The sequence below is a fragment of the Mesoplodon bidens genome, assembly GCF_964165515.1.
Source record: "Mesoplodon bidens genome assembly, chromosome: 2".
Taxonomy (NCBI): domain Eukaryota; kingdom Metazoa; phylum Chordata; class Mammalia; order Artiodactyla; family Ziphiidae; genus Mesoplodon; species Mesoplodon bidens.
Genome location: NC_138177.1, coordinates 20776576 through 20795316, shown reverse-complemented (window position 1 = coordinate 20795316; position 18741 = coordinate 20776576). Strand labels below are relative to the sequence as shown.

General features: G+C 38.8%; 1 protein-coding gene across 2 annotated transcripts in view; it reads right to left on the bottom strand.

Moving 5' to 3' along the window:
• DISP1 (dispatched RND transporter family member 1) overlaps nt 1-13111 on the bottom strand; it is a 209234-nt gene extending 196123 nt beyond the window's left edge. Inside the window, exon 1 of one of the 2 annotated variants that reach the window (XM_081225438.1) lies at nt 12750-13111. The gene's annotated coding sequence lies outside the window, so the exon portion shown is untranslated. The remainder of the gene's footprint in view (nt 1-12749) is intronic. The other variant, XM_081225436.1, reaches the window with a different exon arrangement.
• Between the last annotated feature and the right edge of the window lie 5630 nt (nt 13112-18741).

The following is an 18741-nucleotide window of genomic DNA, read 5'->3' as shown; positions in this document are numbered from 1 at the left end:
CCCTTGATAATGTGGGTGGGACACATCTAATCAGTTGAAGGGCTTAAGAGCAAAAACTGAGGTTTCCCAGAGAAGAAGGAATCCTGCCTCAAGACTGAAGCATCAACCTGACCTTAAGCCTGCCAGCCTGCCCTACAAATTTTGGAATTGCCCCTCACAATGTCGTGAGCCAATTCATGAAAACAAATCTCTTTTAAAAAACACACACATATACAAATGATATTGGTTTTGTTTCTCTGGAGAACCCTGACTGATACACTAACATACTGAATACTCAGACTGGTATTCTGTTCTTTTTTAAGTGAGGATTAACAGATGCCTGTTTCTTGTAACCTCTTTAAAATACTAAAGCATTTTAAATATGTAAACGGAATGTTATTTTTTAAGTTAGTATTTCCTACACAGTGCCAACAAATTAGCGACGCTATTATCTCACTCTGCTTTTCTTTATTAAAATACATAGGGAGAAAAAGAAAAGTGATGTTTTCCACACTGAATTTTTAAACTCCAAAACTGATTTCAGAAGATTCTGAGATTCATTTTTTTTCTCATTTTCATGGCTTTCAAAGTGTTTCATAACTAGCTGTTAGTATAACATGACTGTGAAGAAAGTCACTTATCAGTCCAATTCTAAAGATTAAGGAACCAGACAAAGAGAAGTAGTAGACTTTGCTCTACTTTATCGAGTGACATATGCAAAATCAAGCTGGAAATTCTCCAACTCTAAGTTTTATTGTTGACCCATCAATTAGTTAGTCCTCCATGCTACACTGACATAGAAAAATAGTCTAGAATCACAACATACACAGAAACTATTAAGGACATAAGAATGACATATTTAGTATTCAATAGTATCAGTTCACATGCTGATGCCATTCAGAAAGTATTACTGGGGCTTCCCTGGTGGCGCAGTGGTTGAGAGTCCGCCTGGCGATGCTGGGGACACGGGTTTGTGCCCTGATCCCACATGCCGCGAAGCGGCTGGGCCCGTGAGCTATGGCCGCTGAGCCTGTGCGTCCGGAGCCTGTGCTCCGCAACGGGAGAGGCCACAACAGTGAGAGGCCCATGTACCGCAAAACAAAAACAAAAACAAACAAAAACAAACAAACAAACAAAAAAAGGATTACTGATACCAGGTACCTACAAACTTTTTCTGTAAAGGGTCAGTAGTATTTAGGCCTTGCAGGCTATAAGGTCTCTTTGGCAACTACTCAACTCTGCCATTGTAGCCCCAAAGCAGCCAATGACAGTACATAAATGAATGAGTACGGCTATATTCCAATAAAATTTTATTTACTAAAACAGACCAGCTTTGGCCTCTGGGCCATAGTTTGCTGACCTCTGACTCATGAAATCATGGAGCTGGAAAAGACCCTGGAGATCATATGGTACACTCCCATTCAATGCTAAAACACCTCTATATCCAATGCCAGTGACCATTTGGCTCAGAACAGTTTCTATAAACAGACTGTTTTCCAAGCTAGATTGGTTATTCCTCAATGAGAGACTTTAAGGATGGGATATTTTCCCACAGTGTGGAACTAACCAGAGCACTGTGGGTCATTTAGCATTCCTGGTTCCTGAAGAGTAAATGCTACCTACACAAATATACACCTATCACTATGATAACCAAAACTTTCCCCACATATTCCCAAATCCCATGGGGTAGGGGTACTGGTACCCAATGGGTTAAGATATATTGAGCTATACTGAGGTGGGATATGTGGCAACTGTCCCATGCAGCTATTCCCCCTTCTACCTATGGCAGACATGACTAATCAATCAAATACTCTTTCCTAGTGAGGCTGGCCTTTGCCTCAGAATTTTTAACACAACGCTCAAGACAACCATGTCCAATGAATCAGAATTGTGATGTTAAAACATATTTGTTATCCCTAATCTAAAAGGACAGTTCTACACACACACTCTGAAAAGAAACTGGCTTCCTTTAAGTTTACAAAGCTGAAAAATAATATGGTTTAATTTTAAACCCTAAGGCATGTTTTGAAAGTTTGTGAAAATATTTCTTGGTTGTGACAATGACTGAGGACACTGAAGGCACTTGGTGTACTGAGGAATGCCACATGCCCTGCAACACTAGGGACAGTACTGCACAACAGAGGATTATCCTGCATCCCCCATGATGTTTTAATATCCCACTAGAAATAGATGTGGATGAAAAACCTGTTTAAATTATCTAAGCCTAGACTGTAACTCAATTTAACACATAAACAGGAATTCTCTTTTTCACATTTTTAATAATCACTAAGTTCTCCCAAAATGTAACTGCTCTGAAAGTCAAAGTAAGACTGTACTTAACTTTTCTCTGAATTTTGCCAAGAGTTATTCACCATTTTGGAAAATCATCTCAATGACAGCAATATAATTCAGTGTATATAAGTACAATTTATCTGAATAAGCCTGCATTTGTAATGATTTCCATCACAGTAATTCTAGACACAGGTACGAAAAGTTAACCACTTGGTATGTGTAGAGCATATACATATTAAAAAGTCTATTTAATGGCTTTATTTTTATTTCTCCTTTATATTACAGTTAGAACATTATATTTATTTCTTTGCAGTCAGGTTTGCAAGTAGTTACAGTATATCTATGAATTCATTTCAGGATAGTAAAGGAGGGACTATAAAACATTTGTTATAAAAATAGAGTGTTGGCTCTGACAGGTTAAGAACCACTGATCTAAACTAATGAAGCCTTTTTGACCAAACTGCGTTAACACAGACACAAATCTTGCCCAAAATTTGGAAACAAATCTAATGTGCTTCAAGAGTTCAAACACAACTTTAACTGGCTATCTGAAGCCATTTTTACAGAAAAACACTAGATCTCTCAATATAGGTGAGGCTTCCGAATCTCCTTTTCCCTTCTGTATAAAATATACAAGAAGTGACTGTGAAAGCCAAGTGCTTAGGACCTCTAAGTCCTCCAGCACACTGGAGCTGTCGCTGTGATTACTTCTACCCAATTGTGAAGAGAACTGGCAGTGATTAATAGAGTCAATGAAAGAACCCAGTCATCACTGAGGCAACTGCCCTTGAGCAACAGACACAAAGCTCCTACTCTGAGAGAGTCCATTTTTCAAGAGGGCAGAAATGTTCAATATCTGCACTGTCTATATAAGAGACTACTAGTTTAAAATTTAAAGGTTTGACATTGACTAAAAGTGGAAGTAATCTCCACATAAGTCTATCTATTTTATATATATATATATGTTATATATATATATATACATACACAGATATATTAATGGACTAAAGCCATTGGCAAACCTAGCTTCCAAGAATACTAATTATTGTTTCCCTCTATAAGTCTTTTTTTAAAACCTTTTTATAGTTCATGGCAGTTTTTAAGTCTTTAGAGTGTCGATAAGAGTCCATATATACTTCAAAGACTAAACTCCAAAGCAAAACCATAAACATAAGCAAGGTCAGGTCCCAGAAACTTTCTTTAAATCAAGTTTTCAACTATTCTAGGTTAAGTGGTGACATTTAGTTTTAAGAGCTAAGAGAGACAGGTATATTGGAACATAATTCTAATGATTTACTTTTTCTATTCTTCAGAGACGTGCATGTAAAAGTGAGTGGTAGGGAGCAAAAATAAATAAATAAATAAAATAAAGGCTTTGAAATGGCCTATAAGTAACTCTTGGGTCTCCCAGGGAATAAGGCAACCAGGTCCAGAGAACTAGCACTTGTCACACTTCTCTGCAGAAAACTTTGTATAAAATTATCCACAAATGATCTGCTTCTAAACCCTACAAGGCGCATTAGCGATTTAGCTATAATCAGCCCAAAGCCAGCCCCAACTCAACACAAGCTTTAAGGGATAAGTATTATAAATGAAGAAGACACAGCTGAAAAGGATGGCTAAGAAGCAAACAAGAATATTAAGACCAAAATACATCTCTACAGGCTAAAATGCTGGACTGCTGAAACACAGGCAGGAAAAATTTAATAGAGAGTAGGTGTAAGGTCATATATTTCAATTTAAAAATCAGCCATACAAGTACAGGGACCAGACTAACAGAGAGTTCCTGCAAAAATCTGGGGAGCTTTGGCTTACCAAATGCTTACTATAAGAGCAAGATATGTCTGCTTAAATATTAATGCAATTTTGGACTTCAATAATATTGAATATACAGTAATAGAAAGAGTATGGTGTCCACCTTACAGGAAGTAATAGTCCCACTATTTGCTGCCTTGATCAGACATCTAAAATAGTGCAGACAATTATAGAAGCCGTATTTTCACAATACTGACAACCTAGAGCATCCAGAATAAGACAATCAGGATAGTGAGAGATCTAGGTATTGGCATTATTTAACCTGAAAAAGAGATAATAAGAGACAGTTTTTTAAATATGGGACAAAATTTTAAATAGAAAAGAAAAAATAGATCTTCTGTGTTTCTCTGGCTGATATAACTAAAACCAATGGATAAAAAAAACGCAACCGGTAATTTGGATCTGTTACAAGTAAAAGAATAACCTTATAACTTGAGCCACCCAACAACAAACCAAGGTTGTATAAAAAGGAAGTGAACACCTTGTTTTTCTATGTATTCAGGCAAGGGCCTAAGGTCCTCTGGGATAAGAAGTGTTATGAGGGTACCCAAATCAGGTAGAAGATTGGATTAAGGGACTGCTACAGGTTCACTCTAATTCTGCAATGATATCATTTTAAGGGCGGAAGAAAAAGTACAAGTTGAGTCAACAAACACTTTAGTTCCCTAACAGCAAGTTATGCTGGTAAAAGGGGAGAAGAATTGAGAGGGCCAAAGTGATTCTAAGGTACATTTAAAAGTACATGGTACATAAGGAACTCAAAGTGAGATGCAGTGGAAAAGAGCACTGGATTTAGGGTTAGAAGACTGAGGTTGCTTCCCAGTTCCAACCCAGTCTAGCTCTGCAGGATGTAGGGCAAGTAACTGAACCCTTCTGTAGTTCAGGTTTTTCCACCTCAGAAATAGGGATACCACCTGTCCTGCCCTAAGGATCAGATGACTGTATAAGAAACGCACTGACTAAATAATTTATACATAAATTATCACTGTTATTATTCTACATTGATCAGAGTCTTCTAAGCTCTGTTCACCACACTTTAAAAAGGATATGAAACAAAATACTAGCAAACACAATCCAACAACACATTAAAAGGATCATACACCATGATCAAGTGGGATTAATCCCAGGGATGCAAGGATTCTTCAATATATGCAAATCAATCAATATGATACACCATATTAACAAATTGAAGAATAAAAACCATATGATCATCTCAATAGATGCAGAAAAAGCTTTTGACAAAATTCAATACCCATTTATGATAAAAACTCTCCAGAAAGCGGGCAGAGAGGGAACCTACCTCAACATAATAAAGGCCATATACAACAAACCCACAGCAAGCATCATTCTCAATGGTGAAAAACAGAAAGCATTTCCTCTAAGATCAGGAACCCACAGCAAGCATCATTCTCAATGGTGAAAAACAGAAAGCATTGCCTCTAAGATCAGGAACAAGACAAGGATGTCCACTCTCGCCACTATTATTCTACATAGTTTTGAAAGTCCTAGCCATGGCAATCAGAGAAGAAAAAGAAATAAAAGGAATACAAATTGGAAAAGAAGAAGTAAAAGTGTCACTGTTTGCAGATGACATGATACTATACATAGATAATCCTAAAGATGCCACCAGAAAACTACTAGAGCTAATCAATGAATTTGGTAAAGTTGCAGGATACAAAATTAATGCACAGAAATCTCTGGCATTCCTATACACTAACAACGAAAGATCAGAAAGAAAAATTAAAGAAACAATCCCATTCACCACTGCAACAAAAATAATAAAATATCTAGGAATAAACCTACCTAAGGAGGTAAAAGACCTGTACTCAGAAAACTATAAGACACTGATGAAAGAAATCAAAGATGAAACAAACGGATGGAGAGATATACCATGTTCTTGGATTGGAAGACTCAATCTTGTGAAAATGACTCTACTACCCAAAGCAATCTACAGATTCAATGCAATCCCTACCAAATTACCAACGGCATTTTTTACAGAACTAGAACAAAAAAAATCTTAAAATTTGTATGGAGACACAAAAGACCCCAAATAGCCAAAGCAATCTTGAGGGAAAAAAATGGAGCTTGAGGAATCAGACTCCCTGACCTCAGACTATACTACAAAGCTACAGTAATCAAGACAACATGGTACTGTCACAAAAACAGAAATATAGATCAATGGAACAGGATAGAAAGCCCAGAGATAAACCCATGCACCTATGGTCACCTAATCTATGACAAAGGAGGCAAGGATATATAATGGAGAAAAGACAGCCTCTTCAATAAGTGGTGCTGGGAAAACTGGACAGCTACATGTAAAAGAATGAAATTAGAACACTCCCTAACACCATACACAAAAATAAACTCAAAATGGAATAAAGACCTAAATGTAAGACTGGACACTATAAAACTCTTAGAGGAAAACATAGGAAGAACACTCTTTGACATAAATCACAGCAAGATCTTTTTGGACCCACCTTCTAGAGTAATGGAAAGAAAAAGAAAAATAAACTAATGTGACCTCATGAAACTTAAAAGAAAGTTTAACAACTTTCTATAAACTATAAACAAGATGAGAAGACAACTCTCAGAATGGGAGAAAATATTTGCAAACGAATCAACGGACAAAAGATTAATCTCCAAAATATATAAACAGCTCATGCAGCTCAATATAAAAAAAAAACCCAATCAAAAAATGGGCAGAAGACCTAAATAGACATTTCTCCAAAGACATACAGATGGCCAAGAGGCAAATGAAAAGCTGCTCAATCTCACTAATTATTACAGAAATGCAAATCAAAACTACAATGAGGTATCACCTCACACCAGTCAGAATGGGCATCATCAGAAAATCTACTAACAACAAATGCTGGAGAGGGTGTGGAGAAAAGGGAACCCTCTTGCACTGTTGGTGGGAATGTAAATTGATACAGCCACTATGGAGAACAATATGGAGTTTCCTTAAAAAACTAAAAATAGAATTACCATATGACCCAACAATCCCAATACTGGGCATATACCCAGAGAAAACCATAATTCAAAAAGACACATGCACCCCAATGTTCATTGCGGCACTACTGACAACAGCCAGGTGGTGGAAGCAACTTAAATGTCCACAGACAGATGAATGGATAAAGATGATGTGGTACATATATACATTGGAATATTACTCTACCACAAAAAGGAACTAAACTGAGTCATTTGCAGAGATGTGGATGGACCTAGAGACTGTCATACAGAAGGAAGTAAGTCAGAAGAGAAAAACAAATGTCATATATTAACGAATATATGTGCAATCTAGAAAAATGGTACAGATGAACCAGTTTGCAAGGCAGAAATAGAGACATAGCTGTAGAGAACAAATGTATGGACACCGAGGGGGGAAAGTGGTGGTGGGGGGGTTGAATTGGGAGATTGGGATTGACATATACACACTAATTTGTATAAAACAGATGACTAATAAGAACCTGCTGTATAAAAAAATAATAATAAAATAAAATTCAAAACAAAGGATATGAAAAATCTAGAATCCTAATAGATCAACCAAGATAAAGCCTTGTAACTTGACTAAAGAGATAGAAAGCATGTTTTGGGTAGAAACCCTCATGGAAAAAAGTCTTACCCAAGGAAAGGTAAAAGGTATTTATTATAGAATAGGTTGTGTGTTCTTAAAAAGGATGTTGTTCAGTTGTTTTCTACAGGAAGAAGAAACAAGATTCAGAACGAGAAGAGGTGGATTTAAATGAATGCAAGGGAGATTTCAGTTAGGTCTAGGGAATAACATTTTACATGCTTGTTTTCATCAAATGAAAACGTATAAGCCACAAAGCAACAAAAAGACAAAGGAATCCTACCTGTCAAGATGATAAGACCCTGGAAGAGGCTGTGGACGTTTAGAATTCAAAACCTACCTGTCCTGGATTGGTCAACATTTACTAGCCTTAAGGGAGTCAAATCAGATTGTCTCCCAAGGTCCTTTCTAGCACTAGAACTCAGAGGATTAGAACCAATAAATAACTGTTTATTAGGAAAAGAAATAAAGTTAGCGGTTGAACTTGGGAGTATATTTTATATGAGCTTTCTACTTTAATCAAAAGTGCTTTATTAGTCATGTACCACAATGTTCATTGCAGCTCTATTTATAATAGCCAGGACATGGAAGCAACCTACCTAAGTGTCCATCGACAGATGAATGGATAAAGAAGATGTGGCACATATATACAATGGAATATTACTCAGCCATAAAAAGAAACAAAATTGAGTTATTTGTAGTGAGGTGGATGGACCTAGAGTCTGTCATACAGAGTGAAGTAAGTCAGAAAGAGAAAAACAAATATCATATGCTAACACATATATATGGAATCTAAAAAAAAAAAAAGGTTCTGAAGAACCTAGGGGCAGGACAGGAATAAAGACACAGATGTAGAGAATGGACTTCAGGACACAGGGAGGGGGAAGGGTAAGCTGGGACAAAGTGAGAGAGTGGCATGGACATATATACACTACCAAATATAAAACAGATAGCTAGTGGGAAGCAGCTGCATAGCACAGGGAGATCAGCTCAGTGCTTTGTGACCACCTAGAGGGGTGGGATAGGGAGGGGGGGAGGGAGACGCAAGAGGGAGGAGATATGGGGATATATGTATATGTATAGATGATTCACTTTGTTATAAAGTAGAAACTAACACACCATTGTAAAGCAATTATACTCCAATAAAGATGTTAAAAAAAAAGAAGTGCTCTTATTCTTAAGTGATAAAGCAAATGAGATAAAATGTTAAAAATAGGTGAATCTGAATAAAGGGTATACAGGTGGTTCCCTGTACTATTTTGATTTTTGCAACTTTATTCAATTACTGTGAAATAGTCATCATTTAGGTTTCAAATATTAGGAGTTGAATGATACTTCTTATCTTACTAGTTCTTCTGGGGAAGTCTAGAACTTGATTATGTATCACTTCCTAGGGACTGCCCTCCCTCCTCTGCTGTAATTAAGACACGTTCACTCATATACAGTGGTTGGTTTTCTCACATCTACAATGTTCTCATCAATCTCCATGGCTTCATCCTCTCAATTTTGAAAATAAACTGCAGTATTTGTTTTTTTATTCACATTTCAACCCTTCCCTCAAACCTCTCCAAGACTCCTAATAACCGTATAAACTTTGACTTCCCAGCCTCTGCCAGGTCATTCTCAAGGAGGTGGGAGAGGTGGGAGGGATTTCTTTCCCAGCCAGCTGCAGGCAAAGAGGGAGCACATTGTCTGTAGGGTATTTTAAAACAATAATAAAAGCAACTAAAAGTCTTTCTGCCTTTTATCATCACCAGGCACTGGCAATTAGAAACAACCTTGGTGTTGAGACACTCCTTCCAACCATTTCAGACAGCTCCAAGCATCACCCCTTAATATGCCACCAGTAATGGTCAGCCTTCCCAACCTCTGCCAAAATCTTTTATCCAGTAGTTTTTCTTTTCCTCAGGATCTCAAATTAAAAACAAAACAAAAACTAATAATAACAACAACAAAGACTAAAGGCAATCAGTGTATTTTCTACAGTATTTGTAATTGTGAGGTATAATCATTATCACTTTAATAGAAAAGCTCATATATAATTTAATGTGATGCCTCACTCAAAACAAAACTAAGTAGAGTCCATTTATATAATCCAGATCAATTATGATTTAGTATTAAAACTATTTATCAAACAACAGTAATGTAAACAAATGGTTCACAGCCATAACTTAATGCCTGGAGGCTGGAAAATTTGCCAAGATTTATGAGATCAGACTCAGCAGAATAGACAAGGCTCTACTAACATTAACTGCAGTCCTTTATGGCTGCTCTGATCGCCCTGCGTCACACTTTGAGGGCCAGGTCATCCTAGACACTATGAGAAAAAAGGTCTAACTCGGCGAAAGGAAAAGGACAAAAAGAGATACTAAAAGAAGGGATCGACTATGTCTCGGCCAATCTTGTTGAGGGCCATCTTGCATCAAAGGCAATGCAGCAGCTGGATGGTAAATCAGCAGATCGACAACACTCTGTTTGGTATCTCCCTGTCCAGCTGTATTCCTCAGCTGTAACAAATCCTCCCGATTCTATCAAAAGGCAGGGAATGCCTTTCTCACTAGGGTATGCAGATAACTGAAAATGGACTAGGTAACAATAAAACTGATAATCAGAGAGTACAGAACCAAAAAACTCAATATAGCAAGTTACTTCACATATTACAAACAGGTTATTAAAGAAAACAAAATGTGCTAGTATGTGTATATGAAGACACTTTTGACTACAGCTGTTTTAATCGTTCTTCCAATACACAGATACACATTTCACTGCAGCAGAAATAAAAAGAAATAGTAAATCCATAAGAATAACTAGTAATTTGCTGCACCCTGATTAAAAAAAATGCCACTATTGGTTAAACTGTTAAATACATCTAAATCCTACAGAATAACACAGAGTAATCCTATAGAATAAACAGAATTTATCTAGAGAAGGCTAAGAAATGTACTCAACAATTAGAACAAATAACAAAAATTCCAAAGATTATCCAGAACACAAGGCAATCAAATTTCAAACATACTACTCAGATATACAATTAGAAACTTGCCACAGAAGGAAGGGCTCTTGTGTTTCAACAATGATCACATCCTCTCCTATGAACTAACATCTAATGGCCTAAAGGCTTTCTCCCAAAACCAAGGGAAAGGGGGAAGAACACATTTTTAAATCAAGATTATACAGAAAAATCAGATCAACCTTTCAGAAAAACAGTATTGTCTACTTTAAAGAAATAAGATTAAGACATATAGAAATCTACATAGCAGTTAATTCAATAACTTTAAAAGTCAGTGTCATCTTTTCACTTTCTAATTTGAAAAACTATTCAATTTGCTCACTTCCATGTTACAGCATTGTTTATGTTTAGGCGATGCTTTCCACTTTTAAGTATCAGCTGTGCCCCTAAACATAAGGAAATTATCTATCTTACTCAAGCATAAATTTTCAAGGCCATCAAGAGTTTATAAGCTATAGTTAATAACACTAAGTTGTATATTTTAAATTTGTTAAGACAGTAGATCTTAAGTGTTCTCACCACAAAAAGAAAAAGAGAGAAATTAGTAACTGTGTGAAGTGATGGTTTGTTAATTAGCTTGATTGTGGTAATCATTTCACAATTATGTGTATATCAAATCATCACGCTGTATGCCTTAAATATATGCAATTTTGATTTGTCAATTATGTCTCATTAAAGCTAGGGGACAAAAGAGTTTACAAGCTAGCAAGACACCAAGCCATCAATAAACATAAACTGTTCTAGTTTACTTGAATTAGAGCAAGACAGACCACCAAATCAGATCTAAAAGATACCTGTACCAATACAGTAGTTTTAAAAATAAAAAACGTTAACACTTGAAATATGAAACACTTGAAACAAGCAAAAGATTCAACCACCAGATATCACCGTCCACCAATGACAATGTTAGGGCTCTCCCTAGGTACCTCACCCCATTTGTGACAAAAATACAAATTTGCCATCTATCTAAAGCTAAAACAGTCTTTGTAATTATGCAGAAGTGAGATACTATATGACGTAGATTAGGAAGTACATATTAATTGCAAGTCAATAAAACATGAATAAAATGTAGACAATAACTAAAATTAATAATAACCTCTGGTAATGATAAAAGCAAGCCCACACAGTACACGGTGGCCAATAAGGAAAACTAAATATGCTAATGTGTATATAACAACAGAACTTGGGTTATCAATATTTTTTAACAATCTAACAATGGCAAATATATATGTTTTCTTTGTAGCAGAAATAAAAAGTAACAGTAAATCCACAGGAATTGCTAGTAATTGGCTGCACCCTAATCTAAAATTACCTTTACTGGTTAAACTCAAAAACTAAATACAATAGGATAACTTTTAGTAAAAATATATTAGAAAGTTAGGCAGAAAAACAATGAATAGTAACTGCAAACGTGACGGCACTGGCTTTCCACGTAATTATCACTGTAATTCCAAAAGCATTTACAAGTTCATTCCATGACAAAGGAAATAACCTAAACTCCGCAAGGTAGAGAAGATTCCAAAAGGAAAACTTTGGTTGGCTTGTTGGTATGAAGACAACATTAAAGCACTATCTATTTGCAAAGAAATGCAGCATAAGTTGGACCTGGGTGAAGAAGAGTTCAAGTTTTCCCTGGGAATGTAAATTCTTCCCCGAAATCCACACAGGTTAAAAAAAAAAAAAAAGGCATATCAAAAAGCCAGCATTAATTGCAAAGGAGGCAATACGAGTTCAGCATCCAGTAGGTGGCTGGTCATCTTTCTGATCCGTTAGGTCAAGACGTCCTTCTCATCTACGACCCTCAGAGAAGGACTGCCTCCCTCCTCTCCAACCTCCCCTGGAAGCCAACCTTCGCCAACTCGTGCCACCCTCACAGACAATCTGCCAAGTGCCGGGACACTCCCCCAAGTGGGACTGCTCTCCTCCGAGATGCCTCCTGCCCAGTGTCACCCACCACCCTCCTCCCCTTCTCAGGGCCTCTTCGGCCTCAGGGTCCCCAGTGCCTCCCTCCTCAGCCCCTCACGGCTGCCCTCAGGGCTGCCCCCGTCCCCCGACCCCCAATTCTGGTCCCCTCCCTCAAACCTGGGGTCCCGGTTCTCCCTCTGCCCGCGCGAGGTGTCCCGACTCTCCCGTCCCTACCCGGTCTCCCCCGTCCCGCGGCGCGGGGGCGGCGGCGGGGCGGAGAGGCATCCACTGAGGAGACAAGTGCCTGGGACTCTCCGGCTCCGATCAGGACCCGGAGCCTGGCTTCCGCCTCACGCCGGAAGGCATTCGCGAGCGGGACCGGAAGTCCCGCCCCGCGAGCTCTCTGCCTGCAGCGGCAGCGGGGTCTCACTAGCTCGCAGAAGGGCTCGCGGAGTAGAGAGGGGGTCGCCGGCCTTCGGCCGGGAGCAGAAGGGCTTACCCTGAAGGGCCGAGGCGCCAAAAACCTTTCTCCCTGCTGCTTCTCTTTCCAGCGGATCAGCCAACCGACCTGCAGTCGGTTGATCAAGGGTCTCCTCTGTTCACGCACCGGGAGGAGCAAGATGACTCAGACACTGACCCCTGCCCTCACAATCTAGTTGAAAGTTGATAAAAATATAAACAGAGGTTAATCACACCGCAAGGCAGTATTGCTTCATTCCTTAATCCAAATTTCTATCACCTGCTATATATCACTCATTAAACAAGTAGGCTGTAAACAGACGAAAGCCCCTATCTTATGGAGCGAGGGAGGCACTAACGGCAATGAACCAGGCAGAGAATAAATCAAACAGCGACCTGTTCCTCGGGAAGCTTAGGGTAGTAAAGGGACAGATATATGGGCAAACAAGTGCAATGAAACCATCGAGCATCAGAGGAACTACGGCCGTGCTGAAGGCAGTCGTGTGGTGTAGGGAGCTGGGCAGACCCAAGACTCTAAAGACTCAACGGCTCCTCCGCTGAGACCGAAATGAATGATGAATAAGAGTTAAAGGTCAGACAAGGTGGGGAAGGGCATGCAGAGGAGAAGGATGCCAGAGAGAGCTTGGCTGAATCAGGGAGCTGGAGGAGGGTACAGTTAATTTAGAAAGGTCTGCGATCAGAGAGGCAGGAGGAAGCATAAGGAAAGGAGGCAAGCCCAGAACAGGAAGACTGTTGTGTATTATGCTAAGAGATTTGGACTTTAGACTCCATGCAACAGGGAATCGGTGCGTATCTCTAGGGGAACAGACAAAATACTGAGTTATGGGGTTGACTAGGATGATTGACCTAGTCATCAAAGAAAAATAAGAACTTGAAAAATCACGGAGAGAACATTTTACCAGTGAGGGTGCTTTCTCAAACTGTCATACCCAGATGTTAAAAACAATGGATGATTACAACTCTATAAACGCAGGACCACCAGGGCCCAGACCCCTGGGGTTGCCCACTGGGCAAATCACCCCAACCAACTGAGTTGCCAGCTGAAGCCTTAGGGAACCATGGAATCAATGGGCCAAGGAGGAAGAAAGTTCATTACCAGCTACAGTAATGAGAGCCATTGCCTCTATTTCCTTGCTTGCTACTACTGTTTAATAAATACCCTCTTGCACACTGAGCCCATTTTTCCTTTTTAAAAAGAAATGGGGGTCTTCCCTGGTGGCGCAGTGATTGAGAGTCCGCCTGCCGGTGCAGGGGACGCGGGTTCGTGCCCCGGTCCACGAAGATCCCACATGCCGCGGAGCGGCTGGGCCCGTGAGCCATGGCCACTGAGCCTGTACGTCCGGAGCCTGTGCTCCGCAACGGGAGAGGTCACAACAGTGAGAGGCCCGCGTACCGCAGAAAAAAAAAAGAAAAGAAAAGAAATGGCATATTAGTTTTTTCCAATTCTTTTCCTTTTGCCAGCAACAAACTATATTGCAATATATGGAGATAGGATTATGGTAAAATAAAAGGAAGACTGGACATCATGTAGAAAGTCTGTACTTAGAGGGCACAGTATCACCTCTGGGTGGAGTAGAAAGACACAGCTTTGAGTGTTCTCCCTCTGGGAAGGTTAGCAGTCCATTTGTGGTGGTACATGAAATAACTGAATCATATGGTAGAGAGGTGTGTCTTTGAAAGAAAGGGAAGAAGAGAGTATGTATGTGTGGTGTGATGTATGTGGGGTTTGTGTGGGTGAGGGTGTGTGTGTGTGTGTGTGTGTGTGTGTGTGTGCTGGGCCACCAAGAAATAAAATATAATAGACACTCCATGAGATGTTTCCCTGTAGCTCACCACAATTCCTCTTTTTGTAGGAATGACCACAATACATAGGCCAATCCCTTAAAGGGCCATATATTCATGCACAAGTGATCATGTTCTAGGGTTTGCCCAGGATTGAGGGGCATCCAAGGACACTGAACTTTTGGTGCTTAAACTGGAATAGTCCTGGGAAAACTGGTCACACTGTCATGTCCCCTGTAAACAGATTAATCCAGATACGAACACATCCTAAACTAGGGCATTTAGACTCTTCCCTCAGGGAATTTTAAACACTGCATAGGGAAACACAGAGAGAAGATGGCCATTAGAGCTGAGTCACATAAATGGCAGTGCCCTAAAGAAAAGATCTATTAACACCCATTATGAAGGACCCAGGACCTGCCCTGTTTTCTTTGATTACAGGAGATATCCCTGCGTACTTCCAAAACTTTTTTTTTTTTGCCTGACTAGCCAAAGAAGATTTCTGCTACTTGCAACCAAAGTAATCTTGCTTAAGATAATCTGCTCCCAGAGCCCCTGAGCCAAGTGATCCATACTCATTGCCACAGCAAACTGAAGTGGATGTAGACACAACCCAAATAGGCTTAGTGGGTCTATCATGCATGGATTTTAGAGTTGACATGCAGCGCTCCAATTGGTCTCACTTTCATGTTGAAATAGAAATGTCACGTAAACCTAGCATTGGGTTAGGCATGAGCAAGGTGTCCCATGCAGGTAGAGAAAAAACAGCTAGGGGAACTAGAGGGAAGAGGAGAGAGAAAGGATAAGGAAGAGAGAAAGAAGCAGAAAGAGAAGACAGAATTATCTCAGAGAGGGTCACCTTAGTTCCCATCTTTCCAGTTTTTTATTCCAATCCCTCATGTGGTCCAGCTAAACTTTCTGTCCTTGAATTCTATGTCCTTCCAGTAAATTTCCCATTTGACTTGGGTTAGTGTTACTAGGTTTCTATTCCTAGCAATGAAGCACCAAGACATCAATTCACAAGACACAAGGTTGCCTGCTCATTCTCTTTTCTGCATCACCCTCTTCTCACCAGAACTTTGGAGTCAGCTTCTCTCCCCAGGCCAATGGCAGGAGGAAGATTTTCACACCTCCACTGCTACCTGGTCCCTACAGGAAAACTGTCAGAATTACCATGGGGTGGATGGGTGAGGCAAATCATATCATCAGTATACAAATATGGTGGGAGATTTTAGAAACCAGTATTTCAAATTCTTCATCCTACAGAGGCAGGAGCTAAAATCCAGCTAGACATAGTGGTTTCTCTAAGGTCTAATAGTTCAATGGTCCCAGAGACAGGACTAGTTCAAAATCTTCTCTCTCCCAGTACAGTTACCTGATTATGTGGTGTGGAAAGAGGCTGATACCCCCAAGAGGCTATTGTAAAATCCTTAAAATTCTACTACTACCCAGCATCCTCCCCACCTCCCTCCTGGCCTTTGGAGTTTACCCATATCTATATAATGATATCAGCCTGACTGCAGAACCATGACAACTATTCAGGAGACACTTGTGAGTAACAGTGTGTAATAGACATGTTCCTGTGAACCAGGAGAGAACATTTTTAAGGAAAAATTTCCTACTTTTTTTTTCAGTACTCACTAACTGGTTCAGAGAGATAGATGGGTTAATTCACAGAGCTAATAAGGTTAGATGTTTAAAAAGTTTAGTTACACGTTCTACATTTGCTTTATTTCATACATGAGTGTTTTTCTTATCTTTATTTATTCTTTTGACCACCAACATAAACAACAACATCAGTAGCCATTACGTCTAAAACTACATCCTCTTCCCTTTACACTAATGCAGTAGTTTAGTCATTTGTGGAAAGTAAACTAGTCTATAATTGGAGGTAATCACAACAGCATGTTCCCTGGGGTATAAATAGTCTGGTGTAAAATATATTAGTAAAAGATTATGAATCAGTGAGAATTAAGGTCATCCAGGGCTCTCCAGTTAATAATTCCCAACTCTACTGCAGGGTACCAAAAGCAAGGTATTTTCTATGAAGATCCCAATCTTCTGTGATCCAAAAACATCGCTTAGGCTAAAGTGAAAGATGACTCTTATTACATTGAGGGTGGTGGTTTCTTCCTAAAGAGGGAGCTGCCCCAGGAACATTTCAATTCAATAGAAATATTTAAAATCATGACTTTTGATATTTTGGTCTAAATTTTTTATTGTGGTAAAATATATAAAACATAAAATGTCCTATTTTAGCCACTTTTAAGTGCACACTTCTGCGTTATTAAGTGCATTCAAAATGTTGAATAACCATCATCCCCATTCATCTCCAGAACTTTTGCCTGTTCCCAAAAGGAAACCCTGTATCCATTAAACAATAACTCCCCATTCCTTCTTAAGTCTATTTTTGGTCAATTTTATAGGTTTGTATATCCCATTAAAATATTTTCAATACTGATTCATACCCTCTTGAGGTAAACATATTTATAAATAGAAATAAAATAGTGTCTTATTCACCTCTTTTCCCTTGTGGAATTTAAATGAAACGTGATTTCCACAGGGACACATTGTATAATAATCAGATATTTCTACCTTTTTAAAACCCACACCAATGGGAATTCCATGTGTAAAAGAGAAACACACCTGGGAAACTTGACATGATACTCATTAACAGAAAGCTTGGGTGGGTGTGTTTGGAAGGAGTTTTATACAGTTAATGATTTTAAACTCCAATCCTTGTTTTTCTTTCTGCAAAAGCAATGGGCATTCCGCAGACCTGACTGGGGCACAAACCACACTTTGTTTTCTTCCCAAGAAAATCACAACTAAGCAGGAATGCTCCTGCCAGAGAAAGCTTCACCTGCTAAATTCCAACAGGACTAGGAAAACAAGCCTTTCTTCTTCAATAATGATTTCACTCCCGGTTTGGTAACTGAAATAGGCACACATTTCCTCTCATAACTTGAAAATCTCACCGCTAGGTAAACTGAATTTTCAGCTCTGAGCTTCAATGATACAAACTATTTCCAAAGAAGAAATTAGCTACAGGCTGGGAAGATTGAGGCAAAACTTTCCCTGTAAAAACAATTGATGTTATGTCTTAAAGAGGAATATGCCTTCTCTACAAAAGAATCCTGATTAATTAGTAAGAAGTCACTTCCTTTATTTTTAACATTCTCTTAAAAACTTTAAAAATCAAACAATACTGTATATGTTGGATATATCTGCCTTGGGTAGACATGACAGAATCATAGAGGGTTATTTCTGAGTCCTCTGGTCTTTCATCCTGAGATAGACCTTCTCCACTGCAAATACTTACTGCCCAAGAAACTACCCTGAACATAGTGTTGTCAGATAAAATACAAGACACCCACTTAAATTTGAGTTTCAGAATTTTTTGTATAAGTATGTCCCCAAATATTGCATGTGGCATACTTCTAATAAGAAATTATTTATTGCTTATCTGAAATTCAAATTTAACTGAGTATTCTGTATTTTTATTTGCTAAATCTGGTAACCCTATGGCACACAAGCAAGATTCGTTAAATATTTCTAAAGGAAAGATTTCTTAAATACATCAAGGCTACTTTTCTCCCACCAAAGTGTGAATAGAACATTGGACTGTTGATGTACTACTACATGACAACTATCCACCTTTGTATCCTTCTTAATATTTTACAATAAAAAAAGAGAAGCAAGACCAAAGATCTGTGATGGATATTGTTAAAAATTAAATGGAAAGTATGTAAGACTGAATCAGAGAAACTGATCTGATCTCCCAGTGGTTATAAGGTAATAACTCATGGATTGGTTGTTATTTAGTATGTGAGTCTAGGAGTTTACCTGAGCACAGAGTGGACACGTGCTATTGAACCAGACTAGTATTTTCACTGTAATTACTTTT